We start from the raw sequence: 15,088 nt of genomic DNA, 5'->3' as shown, positions 1-15,088 counted from the left end.
CATGAAAAGAAAAACTCCTGCCTACATATTACACAGAGATCATGCTGACCATGTTTTGCAATCACTGCTGTCCTGTGCTTTTGCAGTATTGTGAGACTGAGATGCAGCCAGAAAAGCCCAACTCCCAAACGTCTCCATCAAAAGACCAAGCAAATAAACTAGCTATCAAAGGGAGATCGCTCAACCTGTTTGAAGGCTTTCCTCTCCCCAGCTAGCAAATAGGCTGCAGCTGTGGGCAAGAGGGCCCTATTTTGTGCAGGCTTGATATCCTTTTTAAAGCCTATATTTCAAAGCAATAAAATATATCAAAACATGTGAGGAAAACCTGCATAGATAGATATGGCCTCTTTTCCCCTTTCAACAGCTTTTTATAAGCTATGTTATATGGAAGTGTTTGTCTCTGACATGATATACTAGATGCTGCTAGTCTAAAGCTGCAAAAAAATAACTACACAGACAGCCTGATAAGACGGGAACTCAGAGAGAGATCACAAGACATATGGTAGGTTGGGAAGTCCCTATCCCAGAGGAGGCCTTTACCATCTAGTTGTAGGCAACATTGTGTATTTGTAAATTTCCATTGTAGCAGCTCAGTTGGGTAGTCCAGAATTGTTACCCCCATCAGCATGCAATTTGTCTTGCCTGCTGGTAGCTCATAAGTTGTGTGTGTAATTAAAGTGTTCCCCTAGCTTCAGTCATTGGGGAACCTGCTTATCTGTAAGCATCCAGCTCCCTCTCTACAGAGTGGCTCCGTAGCTGCTGACGTGTGAAACATTACGTCAGGCTGCCATTGAACAGCCTTTCTGCTGAGGATCATTCCCATTGTGTCTAATCAGGATATCCCTATGGTGCTTCTGACTATACCAGGCAATATTCTACCTCTCCTCCGACATCAGTCAAAAGTTGACAGAGTGAGGCTAGTAAAGGCTGGGAGTGACTTAAAAATGGTTAACATACTTTTCCCCCACACTTGAACCCAAATCACCCTTATGAGTGAGGCAGTCTAAATTCTGGGCTATCCTACTATCAGAACCCTATAATTTCCCACCACTAAATAAGACAGAAAAGTAAATCCAAGATTGTAGTTTTACACCTCAAATCACTACCATTCACCTGTCCCTCAGAATTAATTGTCAATATTTCTACTCCATTGATTTTTAGGATTATGCTTACTTAGGAACTTACTGTCATTTGTAGGGAATATGAAAACATATGTAAGTACAAACATGGATTGATACATTCTGAAGGGTATTTGGTGTAAGTAAACAATGACCAAGTGTCAGACATGCAAATAGTGAAAGGGTGCAATGACCATAGTGATAGAATTTTGCTCAGGGTAGATCTATTGCCTGAGATTACCTAAAGTCAGAGGCATTACGCTCAACTGACTGAATGATGTATATGGTCATTTTAAAAAATACTATTGCCCCTGGAGACAGTCATGCTTGATTTTATTCTCCTGTTTGATTACTTACTGCACTGATGCCTTTGGACCAGGTTACAGCTGATTTGGGTGCACAACAAAGGGAGAATTTGCACAAAGCTTCACCTCCTGTTTGCTCCCTTGAGAAGGGTTACACACAATATTTGTTCTTACGTGCATTCAGAGAGCAAGGATCTGGGGTTTCTAGCTTTGATGGTGGTACGGACTACACTACAGAGAAAGAGCCCTAGATCCCACCTTCTCCAGCACCGGCCAGCAGAGCTGACCTGGTACATAGGAAGCAGCAAATGTTATATTTTTCAAATGATGCAGCAGTGGCCATACTCAGCACTCCTGGTGCCTCAGCTCTCAAGTCATGCACAAAGCCAAGGGGAGCTCCTGCTGGCTCGTTGCACCTCCATGCACTGCTTTACATGGGCTGCCTTTTAAAGCCATATTTCAGACACTTTTGGGCATAAGGACTTCTGCAAAAAAGTCATCTTTGTGTGCTGAAGTCTCCATATGATGTCAGTGAGACAGTAGGTATGGCTCACTGTCTTCCATTGTGTACTGTCACCCTCTCACAAGAGCACAAGTCTAATTTTGGTCATGTGACCAATTAACCGAACAGATATTGATTTAAAAAAATCAGAGAGGTTTTATAAAAAGAACTACTTAGAAAGGGGAAAATAGTTAAATTCCTTGCTGCAAAACATGCTCTAAAATATAGTTTGTTTCCCAGAAAGGTTGTATTTATCCTGTGCCAGAGACGCTGAGCAGGCAGGCAAGTACCATGATTTAATAAAGGTCTCAACTAGAACATCAGATAGAAGATGTTGGAAGTGAGTGTGCCCTCCCATCAAACATTGCAACCCATCTTCAATCAATCTGCCAGAAATTAAGGCCATGAAAAGCCACAGGAAAATAATTCCATTTTGATTCCTTAGGCTGATAAAACAGATTCAAAATTATTTTCAATATGCTCACTTATAAAGATAAAATAAAGGATATTTTCTTTAAGCAAGGCACCTATTCTATTGTTGAAAATGTCAAGAAGAGGTTATGTAGCTACCAATGTAGCTACCAATGTCCCTTGGTATAGCGCAGACAGCCATAGTACAATCCACTTTTATGAATAAGACACTTGGCTAGCAAAATCCATAATGATTTCAATTTGTGTAAGAATTTACAAATCAGATTTATTATACACTTATTAGACTAGCTGTTACTTTGTTACAAAATCCATTCAAACATTTGTTAAAATGTTACATCACCGCTGGCAAGACTTTTGCATAACAGATTTAAGGGGTTTTTTTCAACAGAGAAAACATAATTGATATCATTTGAATTCTTAGATGAATATACACTTAAGTTAATGTTGACCAAACTAACTTTTTCTACTGAGCAAGTCATTATTCTGTTTTATAACTAAAATGTCCATAAAATTAGCATTTTTAATACTAAACAAGATTTTAGAAGTACTTCCATGAATAGGGTAAACAGTTTGCTTTTTTCCAAAACCAGTTACCTATAAAGCCATCATAAAACCTGCTAAGCCATAAGGTTGCAGAGTTAATAGTATAATATTTCCAACAGATTGTTTGAGCCTTATCAACTCACAAGACAGCAGATACTGCCAGTGTCAGGATGGGAACTGGCAATTGATGAAAGCAGTTTCACCTCCTTGGGTCTCTGATTACAAATCTACAGAATGGTTTCAAATTCCAATTAAGGGTCTAATTCAAAGCCCGTGGATGTCAATGGAGTTGTTCTATTGACTCCTATGGGTTTGGACCAGGCCACAAGCTACCAAGAGGATTACCCTTGTTGTTTAAAACACTGACTGTTTCTGTGGCAGATGAGGGTAACGAAAAATGGCAAAATCAAAATAGCACAGAAGGATTTTTCCTGAGATTTATCCTCATAGCCACAGTCAGTCTTCCGAGAAATAAGTGGTTGTGAGTGAGTTTCCTGGCAATTCTTCAGCACACAAGGATAATTTACCTGTATGTGTTTTGCTGGAGGAAATGAAAAGAAATAAAGGCCCAGCTTGCATTTGCTAGTTCAGGTAATCATTTTAATTGCTTCCTACTCAGTGTTCATACAGCTGAAACTTGTATGGCTTTGACTCAGGTGTCTTTAAAGAAGTTGCCACAGCATATGGGATAAACTAGGCTGATCTTGCTTGTTTTCCTGAGACACAGTCTATCTTGGGCTGGAAGACTGGCCTTCCCAGAGTACTGATGCTACGAGTTTAGTCCATGAGGCTGTCAGTCATAATCTCTTAAACTGTTTTCAGAACACATCTCCTGTTTGGCTCATTTTATCCAAATTTTCCTTGTTTCCTTCTAAACTTCTGCACAGATGTGGGATTTAAGGAGGGAAATGCTAGTTTCTGTAGTTTTTCATTGGGATAAATAGTATGATTAAAAATTAAAGGAATTATTGTAGTAAACTAAATTTTACCTATAGTAAAAACTAGGGATTGCTTGGATTTCCAGTAGACCAAGGAGTGGAACTTTGAGCCTTTTTGCTGAGGTAGCTACCTGGACTTGTTTCCTTGTAGAAAAAGGATAAACCTATAGTTAGACTTGAAAGGATTAGATTTTTATTGGTAATTGTCAGGGGGAAAAAAACCCTGATTTCACTGAACCCACACAGGCAAAAAAATATTTCCATTGCTAATCATCAAAATTTACTGATAAGCAGAGAAAGACAAGCTGCTTGAGAACTTATTAGAGTTTGATTTAAGGATATGTACTTGGTATATTTGGCATGTGATATTGACAATTTGTGTTTTAATGGTTGTAAAGTTTTAACTTTTTGAATCTCAACATCTACTAATTATTGTCAGAGCCCCTATTCCCCGATTCCCTGACAATTTCCTGCAATGCTGACGATTTAAATTATTAAAATGAAAAAGATGCCTAAAATAAACATTGTTGGGTTTGTTTGTTTTTTTTAATGAATTCTGCCAAACCTATTGATTGTTAAGGGAAATTATCTAATGAATACTTGTCCAAACAAACAAAAAGGTTAAAGGCCAACAGAAGACTGTTCCAGCTTACTGAAAGAATCCTCTCTCCAGGCTGCAGAGAGGATTCTTTCAGTAAGCTGGTAAACAAATCCTCCATAAAGGCAACAATATACAATGTCCTGGACTGTTCCTTCTTCACACAGACTAAACATAGAGATTTAGTCCCTGTGAAAAGAAATCATTTAGCCAAAGGATTAGTGAAGCAAAGGTACTTTATCTGGCAAACCTTAGATTTTTATCAGAATTTTTATTAGGATGTTTGCCTTTTTAAAATTAAAATTAAAACTTTGGCGCATATATTGTATGGATCCCAAGACCATAAAGAAACAATGTGATTCTCTTGTCTGACTTCCCATATAACACAATTTCCACCCAAATAATTTCTAGAGCAGCTGATTATCCACCACAACCCCCAAATCTTTTTCAGAGTAACTGCTTCCCAGGAAACAGTCCCTCATCCTGTAAAGATGGCCTACGTTCTTTGCTCCTCGATGTAGACATTTACATTTAGCAGTACTGAAATGCATATTGTTTGCTTGTGCCCAGTTTACCAAGTGATCCAGATCACTCTGAATCGTGACTGTTTACCAGTCCCCAAATGTTGGGTCATCTGCAAACTTTATCAGTTTTCTTCCAGATCATTGATAAAAATGTTAACTAGCCTACAGCCAAGAATTGACCCCGGCAGGTCCTCACTGGAAATAGACCCACTCAATAATGATTCCTCATTTACAGTTACATTTTGAGACCTACCAGTTAACCAATTTTTAATCCATGTAATGTGTACAATGTTAATTTTATATATTTTTAAATCAAAATGTCATGCAATACCAAGTCAAACTCCTTACAGAAGTCTATTATGTCAACACTATTACCTTTTATCTACCAAATATTTAATCTCATTTAAAAAAAAAAACAAGTAAATTTGACAGGCTCTATCTTACATAAACCCATGCTGATTTTCATTAATTACATTACCCTCCTTTAATTCTTTATTAATTGAGTTCCATATCAGCTTCTCCATTCTCTTGCCCAGGCCTATAACTATCCAGATTATTTTGTTGTTTAAAAATTGACACAATGTTAACTTTCTTCCAGTCTTCTGGAACTTTCCCAGTGCTCCAAGACTTATTGAAAATCAACATTAATTGTCCAGCAAGCTCCTTAGCCAACTCCTTTAAAACTCTTGGCTGCAAGTTATCTGGACCTGCTGATTTTAAAATGTCTAACTTGAGTAGCTTCTGTTTAACATGCTCCAGAGATACTAGTGGGATGGAAAGAGTATTATGTACATTATGTGATGAGACTACATCATCTGTTTTCCCCACATACAGAACAGAAATATTTATTGAATATTTCTGCCTTTTCTGCATTATTAATGATACTTCTACCATTTCCATATAGTAATGGACCGATACTATTGTCAGGATTCTTTTTGTTCCTCACATATTTTTAAAAGTCCTTATTGTCCTGAACTCTGTCTCTCAATGATAGCTCCTTGTTTCCCTTTGCTTCCCTTCCCAAAATTTTAATGTATATTCATTACTATCAGCTTTCCCTTTGTTTCATTTGTTATGTATATATTTTTTATAGCTGCCTTCATGTCCCACTAAACCAGATTGTTGTGGGTTGTTGTTTTTTTTTTTAAATCAGCACAGCCTTCCTCCTTCCTCATTTGTAGGACTATGACTTTCTCGATATCTAGAAAGGCATTATTACATGATTCCTGATTATCATTTACATTTTTCTGACTAAATTCTTCTTCCTAGTTTATTTGGCTCATAATTGTTTTCAACTTAGTGAAATTGAGTGGGGGGGGGGGTTGTTTTTTGTTGTTGTTTTTTTTTTAAAATTAAAGTATTTCATATATTTTTAAAAGCCTGAGAGATCTGCACCTCAGGGATGAAGTGAGCTGTAGCTCACGAAAGCTTATGCTCAAATAAATTGGTTAGTCTCTAAGGTGCCACAAGTCCTCCTTTTCTTTTTAGGGACTATTTTGACTCTTTGGTTCAATGGCAGTACTGCTGATTTACACTTTTGTAAATGAAAGATGTATTGGAAGCCCTCAGCATCTAACCATTCTGTTGCTATATTTAACACGTATGGTATAGAACACAACTTCTCTTGAAGGACTCTTTTAGGAACCACACACTTTGAATATTCCTGCAAGGTGAAAGTTAAAGTATGTGTTAGTGGAGTGATGCAAAGTAAGCAGCAGTCATGTGAAAGACAGCCAAAAAAGATTTTCTTTAAAAATGATTTAAAGTCCTAAATGATTAATCAAATGCACATAGATTTAAATATGACAAATACATTTCATTTTTCTTTTACATGTAATGCATTCATTTCATTTGTCCTTTACCAGTCAAAACTAAAGTATAGGCCTAGATTGTAAGCTCTTTGGGGAAGAGACCGTCTTTTTCTTCTTTAGATGTGCAGTGCCTCTCACCACAGGGTCCTGGTCAACAACTGGTGCTCATAGACTCTACCACAATACAGACAATAAATAATATTTATATTGCAATAGTATCTAGCAGTCTCGGTCCCATTGTGCTAGGCATTGCACAAACTTATAATAAAGATGTTTCCCCTATGATACCTGAAATTGGAGTGATGCCATCAACTGCTATAAGGTCCCAAATACAGCACAGAGCAAGTTCTAGCCATGGGCATGAGAGGTGTCCTGTGAGTATTTAGCGGTGAGCTAACACGTGCACTCCCAAGTCCTCCTTCTTGCACTCCTGTTCCAGGGGTTAGATTTCAGTCTGCAGTTATTCTCTCACTAAAACTTTTTCTCCATTGCTACATGAAATGGACAATAAAAGTATATAATTATTTTCCAATTCAGTTCCACATCGACTGCTTACTTGAAAGCAACTGTGTAGTATTTGGCCATCACTGCAAAATACCTAATGGCGATAAGAGTAGCGGGTTTGTGCTCAGTTGAGCTTTTGCCGAAAAAACTTCACTTTTTTAGAGTTTTTATCTTCTAAAGTTCTAATTTAATTACACTTTGTGTAAAGAAATTCTGCCTGTATTGCTTATAGGCTAATCCCTTCCTCAACGTCAATAGAACTCAGTTAATTTTTCAATTAGCTACTGTATGTTAAATAACTCATTTGCATGTCTTACACAAGAATCTGAAAGCAAAAATATCTCACAAGTGGATCATTTTTTTTAAACATACAAAATGCATTCTTTCCAACTGTAATTTTTCACCATCTAATGCTTAATTAACCAAGCACAGGAAGCGTGTGCATATTTTGTTTTGTGTTTACTAAAATTTTAGTCTTTGCCAAAATCTAAACTATTAGTGAAACTATGAATGCTTTTAAACAAATCAATGTAAAAAGATATAATTTGTTACAAATGGATTGCATCCCTTTAAATTGTCTGCTAGCAAATTGGCAAGGGAATTATTATACAGTTGCATCAACATTCTTCCCTCAACATTCCCAACCTGCTCGTCCCTGGCTGTCTTTTGTGAGGGTATTCTGCTGCTCTGTCACCTATTGGTAGCCTGCATCTGGCCCTCCTGCAGTGGGATCTGACAGGTATCAGTTCTTAGGCATGCCTACGGTATGAGTCCCCCCTCCACCGAGATAGCTGGGGGAAATGTCTAGTTAGAAAATTCCACTTTAGGTCCCCTGGGGCTTCAGCTTCAACTAGGACTTCAAGTAACTTGTTAGCTATGGGTTGGCGGTCAGTGCTTCAGTGGCTTTGCAAATGCTTTTGGATGGAAATGTAGGCACTTTTGGGGTTCGGCAACCGCTAAGTGCTGGTTTTGAGAATGTTAGTGGTGGACTTAGGCACCAAAATTCCTTTGAGAATTTGAGACCTACCTCCCCAGTGGTATTGCTAAGGGTTAATTCATTATTGGTTGTGCTTCTGTTTGGTGATCTCAGATGTGTTATAAAATTTCAACTACTTCCTATAAAATAAAATCTCCATGTCTCTTGTTGGGCGCAACTTTTTGCCTAGATGAGGCCATGTGTGTGACTGCTCATTTGAATAGTTTCCTTGATGTTACATACCTGTGTATGCAGTTTCAAGCTCTCTGGGGCAGATTCTTGTCATGCATGCCTTTAAAGACCCTAGAACATTTTTGAGAGCTCTACAATAATAAAGGGAGAGAAAAATATTCACTACTTTCTAAATGAAATCCATTAAACTGAAGCACAGTCACCAGAGAGAGCTATATTTAAAGACATTCTTTTGATATAATTTTTTCCCTAAAGAGTCTATTGCAATTCTAGTTCTTAAAGCTACAGTTAAAGAACGGCAGTCATCTCTATTTTGGAATCATTTTGTGCTGGTTTTTTTGAGCCAAAGGTCACATAAAAAGTGCACCAGAGATTTAATATTGGAATCTTAAGATGACTTGCAACTTGTCTCTGAGAACTCTGATTGTGCTAAGATATTCTTCTTCGGTGGCTGAGGCAAAACTAGCTATCTGGTGTGACAGAATGCGTTTGGCAGTGTTCCAAAACTACATCATTCCTAAAGCAAGAGATAAAATAATTAGCATATTTATCTGAACAATTGAGCCTTTACAAAACCATGTTTCAAAAAGTGAAGAGTAATTTTTAAAGGATCATTAAAGGGGAACCTGATCCCAAAGCAGTTAAAATGAAATACCACTGCAGCATCTGTGGATTATAATACTATAATGGCTGCAGAGTAATAGCTATTGAATCCCAAATGCAGTCCCATTCATTCAAATGGTGACTTTCATACTAGTTTGGTATAGTTTTATCTTGATCCCATTTGAATTTTGCTATTTAAGCGGGAGCATGACTGGACCGTTTAGAGTATAAGGAACTTACTCCGTAAAGATATTACTGTGATCTGGGTGAACCCTCAAAACATCAATATGGGGTTCTGTCACTATCTGCCTTGTGTCCATGGGTTTCCCTATACTGGGCAGATTTGGTTCAGAGTGCTGACACCAGCAATGTGCTCACAACACAATGGTCTCATCCTGACTTCACCGCTCCACTTACGCCTTGCAGATGACCCCAACAACACATTGGCTACCAAGCCTCCTCGAAATCATCTCTCCTGCATTTTCCAGTTCCTCCTACTGGACACTCACAGAGGTAACACCAACTTCACTGCCTCCAAAGAGTCAGTACACACAACCACTTGTTATCTCAGCAGGGGTTATACATTTCACCTGAATATACAGCACTGAAATGCTTTGTAGTAACACTAAGAATACGTTTATTAACACAGAAAATAGATTCAAGTGATTTCAAGCAAGAATGAAAGAGATATGAAAAGGTTATCAACAAAACAAAAATAGCCCTTTTGCTAGTGTCTAGAACTTAATTCTAGAAAGATGTAGCTTTGTTTAGCATAGTTTCTTATTCACATCAAGTTGTCAGCATGTTCCAGTCTGTTTTGGCAGGAGAACCAATCTTTCATAAATACAAAGCACTGTTCTTCTTGGTTCTCTCAGGTGACGGATGACTTGAATGTCTCTTTGCTCCTTATATTACGCCAGAGTTCATTGTCTCTGTTTCAAGAGCCAGGAAGGCTTCCTGGGTGTGCAGATTCCATTCCTCCATCGTGATCATAAAGCAGTAATCTCTGCAGACTCCATTCCTCCATCATGATCTTTAAGCAGTCATCTCCCCCACTTGCTAACGTGATGGCTTTGTTGACCTTACATGAAAATGTACTTTTCATTGTCCTCTGTGATCAGTCTGGTCACACAAGTACATATGCATTCCTTTCTCAAAGGCAGGGTAGGCTTTTTGTGCTGCCTGCCAAACACATTTTAATTACAGATTTCCAGCATGCTTTTAAAACGCTTTGTACGTACATCATGCAATAATTTTCAGGACCAGCATGATACCAGTTTGTATATGATACTTTACACGACACTTTTGAGATACAGATGATGACAATAGTGTGTTGGGACAATGAGTGTGTCAGGCCTGATGTGAGTCATGGCTTGGTTTGCCCTCTGCCAATGTACTACCTACTCAAGATTCTCTAACAGACCTTAGCATGAGAACTCCCTAGTGAGGCTGATCAAATATTTTCCATCTAAACTGTTTTTTGATGGAAAATTTAGTTTTGGATGAAGAAATTTTCTGCTTTCCACATAATCTTTCAACTTTTCCTCAAACTGAACACACAAAAACTGATATTTTTAATTTGGAAATGCCATCATAGTGCCTCATGAGAGTTGTAGTTTGTTTCCTCATGCCCGCCATTGCCCAGGTTACTCAGCAGGACTACATCTCCGATGACATACCATGGCAAGGGACTCATACCAGGGCCATGGCCTCAGCAAAAGGGGAATCCATGGTGCATCAAACAAGGTGTAGTCTGGCCTGGGAACCCAGCCCACAGAGGACAATAGGGCCATACAAACTACAACTCCTGTGAGACCCCACTGTAACATTTTTAAATCCAAATGTTCAATTTTGAGTTAAGAATTTTCAGTGTACATTTTTCAACTTTTGATTATTTTTCTTTTTCTGAAAAATCAGAAATTTCCATGGGGAAAGATATCCCATTATCTGACAAGCTCTGAAGGCTATTTATTTGTTAAGGACAGTTGTAGGGGAATGGCAACTATGGATATATGCTAGGGAACATTGCCAGATTGTACCTGGTCTTCTGAGGAGGTCATGAAGTCCTCATTGTCGGCTTGGATTCATACCCCTTGTCCTTGGTAAAACTATTGACGCAGTTGGAACACTCTTCATCCTTCAGCTGATTCTTGAACCCATGAGGTCAACGCTCTCTCTGAGCAAAAACCTCTGGCCTTACCATCAATATTGCTAGTGCCAGAGGCTCTGGTATAACCAATATCTACATTTCCTGAAGCCCTTTCAGGGCTCTAGGCCCCCTTATCAGCTAGGTACAATAAGTCCCTCTCTCTTGTTAGGTATTATTTTATTTTAAGGAAATAAGGAGCTACTACTTAAGGACATTAAGGAAAGTTTAATTTAGTTTATATTATTTCCTGGATTTTTTTCCCCTTTCCTGTAAATGATACCACATTCTAGATCTCAACTGCAAACCAAGAAGCAGATTGTGAACATAAATTGGCTAAGGTTTTAACACCTATGTAAATCACAAGTGCTGTGAGAAAACACTAAGCAGGTGATATTTCTGACTTTTTTTTTTTTAATAAAAGATTGCTAGGAAAATGATCAAAGAAACTTTCTGAATAAGGTGCTTTTTCTCTTATCCTGTGTCTCTATATGTGGAAACTTGTGATAGCGCAATCTGATACATTTCAGAGACAAAAGTACTGCTCTTCATGTGTCTTGTCACAAAGAACAAAGTGTGGTTCATAGCCCTGTGTGCATATTTGGTTTCACCTTTAAAATTAATTGATCTCTTTTATTTAAACATAATTCATAGGTCTCTGTTGTTTTTGTTCTCTTTTTTCCATTCAATCCACATTTTCTATCTTTCTATAGTACCTATTCGTCTCTCTCTTTCAGAGATTTTTTGCTCGCATTTCCTTTTGTCTTTTCTTTCCTGTTATGCATTCTCTCCTATCTTTACTCACTCTCTTGCATTGTGTCATCGCCAATTGCTCTCCTTCCATCTTATCCATCTCTTGCACCCTTTCAATCTCAGTATTTCTGTCTGTACCTTCCTCTTTGATCTGTGTTTTCTACTCAATAAAGCCCTATTTCCCCATCCATCACTCATCCCCCATATATGTCCACTCATTTTCATACCACATATGTCCTCTCTCCCCACATACACACTCATCACTCATCCATTCTTTTCCACACACTGATACTCATTCTTTTCCCTCAAATCCACAGTGTATCTCTTTCCCACATCCAGCAACTCTTATGCATCCATTCATCATTTACTTTCCCTCCACTGTCCAATCTACTCTGTCATACCAACCACGTGCAACTGCTACTGAGTATGGAAGAAAGTACTCTTGGAGGTGGGTATGTTAGCTTGGGATCTTTTTCTCAGCTGTTTACTCAAGCTGTTTGCTGGGATCAGGATGTACTTAAGATTAAATAGATTTTCTCACATATTGAATACATGAAGTATATAATAAAAATCTAGAGTTGTCTGAAGCATTTAAAACTTTATATTAAAATAATCCAACCAGTCCAGCAAACCATTATAGATATGTTTTATTTTAATTCCATCTGAAATTAACAGGATTACTAATGTGCTTAACGTTCAGCTCATGGCCAGTTGTTTTTTTAACAAATGGGGCAATTCAGAGCAATTGCATCCTTATTTTAAAAGGGGAGAAAACACTTGTCTCAGGTAATAATTAGTAGAGCTTGTGGTAGCATATACTTCTACTGATGCAGTAAAGTACAGAGGTTGTGAAAAATGCTTTGTCCATATAAATTAATGAAACAAATGACCCATTTAAATCAAAATCTGTAGAGGTGGCAGTCATGTATTTTCTCCAGGTTAGGAGTCAAGTTATAGACATTAAATGGGGTGTGTCTGCTTTCTACATCTATCAGAATTGTGGCCTTAATGTGTGGGTTTCCTTTGTATATTATAAACATTCAGAAAATCTTATTCCATTTGTTTATTCACCTATTGATGTCATTTTTAGAGTTGTGAAAACTTTATATAATTATCAGTGTTTGTCATTTAAGCGGATGGATCAACCAGCTGTGAAATCGGACAGGATCAAGGGCTGCAAACCTGAAAGTGTGATATCCTGTAAAGTGCCACTGAAGCCTACATACACCAGATGGTCTGTGAGCTGAAGAGAAATGGCTTTCTAAATAAAGTTTCCAACATGTGACTGTTGATATGTTGCTATAAGTTTTCCCTCAATCAGCTTTTTATTCACAAATCAGTTTACATGGCCAAAATAAAGAGAGGGCTGATGGTCTTGTGATTAAAGCACTAGACTAAGACTCAGGAGAACTAGATTCTGTTCTTGATTCTACCACAGACTTCTCTGTGACCTTGAACAAGTCAGTTAATTTCTTGGTGCCTCAGTTCCCCATTTGTAATGTGAGGATGATAGTAATACTTTTCTCTGCTTCATGGGAGTGCTAGAATTAATCTATTAATGTATGTGAGTCTCAGCAGGTAGGGTTGTGGGCACCCTAGAAACACACGCTAAATAAAACAAATAAATAAAATATGTCCTTGAATGTCTACAAAGGCTTGGAAATGGCACTCTTTGCAATTTAACATACACATGTGATGCTACCATCATGGCTATACAAAAACTGTTTGCCAAAATGTTACCGCAAAATAAAATTTCCATGAGTTCCCCCCCCCCAAAAAAATCTTCTTACTCAAATATGTGAAATTTCATATATTTTTTTCAAGATTCAGTGCAAAATAGATTTTTATCACAATTCTATTTCTTATGTTGAAAGGGGTTTCCTTACCTTTCGTGTGTGAGGGGGGGTTGGGGGTTGGGTTTACTGGGGCTTTCAAGCTATTAAAAAAATTGCCATGATTAATCACATGATTAAAAAAATTAATCACAATTAATTGCACTGTTAATAATAGAATACATTTATTTAAATATTTTGAATGTTTTCTACATTTTCAGACGTTGATTTCAAATTCAACACAAAATACAAAGTGTACAGTGATCACTTTATATTTTTATTATAAATATTTGCACTGTAAAAAACAAAACTTACAAATGTAGATTTATGTACAAAAAAAACTGCATTCAAAAATTAAATAATGTAAAACTTTAAAGCCTACAAGTCCACTCAGTCCTACTTCAGCCAATGGCTCAGACAAACAAATTAGGTGACAATTTGCAGGAGATAATGCTGCCTGCTTCTTGTTTACAATGTCACCTGAAAATGAGAACGGGAGTTTGCATGACACTGTTGTAGCCGGTGTCGCAAGATATTTACGTGCCAGATGCGCTAAAGATTCATATGTACCTTGATGCTTCAACCACCATTCCAGAGGACATGCATCCATGCTGATGACAGGTTCTGCTTGATAATGATCCAAAGCAGAGCGGACCGACGCATGTTCATTTTCATTATCTGAATAAGATGACACCAGCAGAAGACTGGTTTTCTCTTTTGGTGGATTGGGTTCTGTAGTTTCCACATCTGAGTGTTGCTCTTTTAAGACTTCTGAAAGCATGCTCCACACCTCATCCCTCTCAGATTTTGGGTAGCACTGCAGATTCTTAAATCTTGGGTCAAGTGCTGCAGCTATTTTTAGAAATCTCACATTGGTACCTTCTTTGCGTTTTGTCAAATCTGCTGTGAAAGTGTTCTTAAAATCAAAATGTGCTAGGTCACCGTCCGAGACTGCTATAACATGAAATATAGGGCAGAATGCAGGTAAAACATAACAGGAGACATAGAATTCTCCCCCAAAAAATTCAGTCACAAATTTAATTAACACATCATTTTCTTAACAAGCCTCGTCAGCATGGAAGCATGTCCTCCGGAATGGTGGCCAAAGCATATGGGGCATACAAATGTTCAGCATATCTGTCATGTAAATATCTTGCAATGCTGGCTACCAAGGTGCCACGTGAACACCTGTTCTCATTTTCAGATGACATTGTGAATAAGAAGCAGTCAGCATTATCTCCCATAAATGAAAACAAACTTGTTTATCTTAGTGATTGGCTGAAGAAGAAGTAGGACTGAGTGGAGTTACAG

At 37.8% G+C, this 15,088-nt stretch overlaps 1 long non-coding RNA gene across 2 annotated transcripts in view; it reads left to right on the top strand.

The window, feature by feature from the left end:
- LOC144264698 (uncharacterized) overlaps positions 1–13,230 on the top strand; it is an 88,643-nt gene extending 75,413 nt beyond the window's left edge. For both annotated transcript variants that reach the window (XR_013346092.1, XR_013346093.1), the window contains one exon: positions 13,079–13,230. This is a non-coding gene — a long non-coding RNA (uncharacterized LOC144264698). The remainder of the gene's footprint in view (positions 1–13,078) is intronic.
- Positions 13,231–15,088: the final 1,858 nt, after the last annotated feature.

The sequence above is a fragment of the Eretmochelys imbricata genome, chromosome 5 (assembly GCF_965152235.1).
Source record: "Eretmochelys imbricata isolate rEreImb1 chromosome 5, rEreImb1.hap1, whole genome shotgun sequence".
NCBI classification, from domain to species: Eukaryota; Metazoa; Chordata; order Testudines; family Cheloniidae; genus Eretmochelys; species Eretmochelys imbricata.
This window is presented reverse-complemented; position numbering and strand designations above follow the sequence as displayed.